Genomic DNA, 1347 nt, shown 5'->3' on the forward strand with positions numbered 1-1347 from the left:
TGCCTTACAATGGCCATCTAGTGACACGGAACTGACATCTTAGTTAGTAGAGTTGGGCCAAGCACACAGTCATTTGGAAAGAGATAAGTAACAGCAACCCTGGCCTTCACAAACACGAAGCAATCATGCATAGTTACTTATGTATTGTATATGTTATGTATTGTATGTGTGTTTGGTTTGCATGTGTGCATGTGTACCACACATGTGCCCTTTGCCTTAGAAGGTCAGAGGCAGAGGCGACGTCTTCCTGCGTTCTCACAGTTTGTTCTGTTTGTGAGACCTGTAGCTCGACTTTGCTGATGGCAAGATGTCCTCAGGAAATGCAAAAATTGGGCATCCTGCTCCCAACCTCAAAGCCACGGCTGTTATACCAGATGGACAATTCAAAGATATCGGCCTAAGTGGATACAGAGGAAAATATGTTGTATTCTTTTTTTACCTTCTTGACTTTACTTTTGTGTGTCCCACAGAGATCATTGCTTTCAGTGATAGAGCAGAAGAATTTAAGAGCTCAACTGCCGAGTGATTGGGGCGTCTGTGGATTCTCACTTCTGTCATGTGGCCTGGATTGACACACCCAAGAAACAAGGAGGATCGGGACCCATCAACATTCCCTTGGTATCAGCACCATTGCTCAGGATGATGGAGTCTTAAAAGCTGATGAAGGTGTGTCTTTCAGGGGCCTCTTTATTATTGATGATAAAGGTAGCCTTCGCCAAATAACAATAAATGATCTTCCTGTTGACCGCTCTGTGGATGAGATTCTGAGACTAGTCCAGGCCTTCCAGTTCACTGACAAACATGGCGAAGGGTGCCCAGCTGGCTGGGAAACTGGCAGTGATACCATCAAGCCTGACGTCAATAAGAGCAAAGAGTATTTCTCTAAGCAGAAGTGAGCGCTGGACCAGTTTTCTGCCAGGCAGCATTGAGCAGCCAGAGGAAATTTGTACTCTACTCATGCTTAAACACATCATGTGGTGTGATTCCAGATGAGCCTTTCCTACAGGGCTGGGGGTGGCTAGCCTTTCTTCAACTATTGGTAATGGGCAGACCTCCTTATACCAGTCACAAAGACCAGCCTGTTAATTCTCTCTTTTTTTAAAGTATCTATTAAGGTCAGAAGCGGGGCACCAGATCCCCTAGAACTGGGGTTACCATGGGTTGAGAGCTGCCATGTGGGTGCTGGGGGCAAAACCTTAGCCTTCTGCAAGAACAGCCAAAAGCTCTTGATTACTGGTCCATCCTACAGCCCCTACACATTATTTAGTATATCCAGTTCACGAGGATAAATCTTTACATTAGTAACACACATATAAAAAAGAAAATATTTGAATCCATATTTGACCT

General features: G+C 44.7%; 1 pseudogene; it reads left to right on the forward strand.

Annotated features, from left to right (window-relative positions):
• The first annotated feature begins 307 nt into the window (after positions 1 to 307).
• On the forward strand, positions 308 to 896 carry LOC116895489 (annotated as a pseudogene).
• Positions 897 to 1347: the final 451 nt, after the last annotated feature.

Source organism: Rattus rattus, chromosome 3 (assembly GCF_011064425.1).
Source record: "Rattus rattus isolate New Zealand chromosome 3, Rrattus_CSIRO_v1, whole genome shotgun sequence".
Lineage (NCBI taxonomy): Eukaryota > Metazoa > Chordata > Mammalia > Rodentia > Muridae > Rattus > Rattus rattus.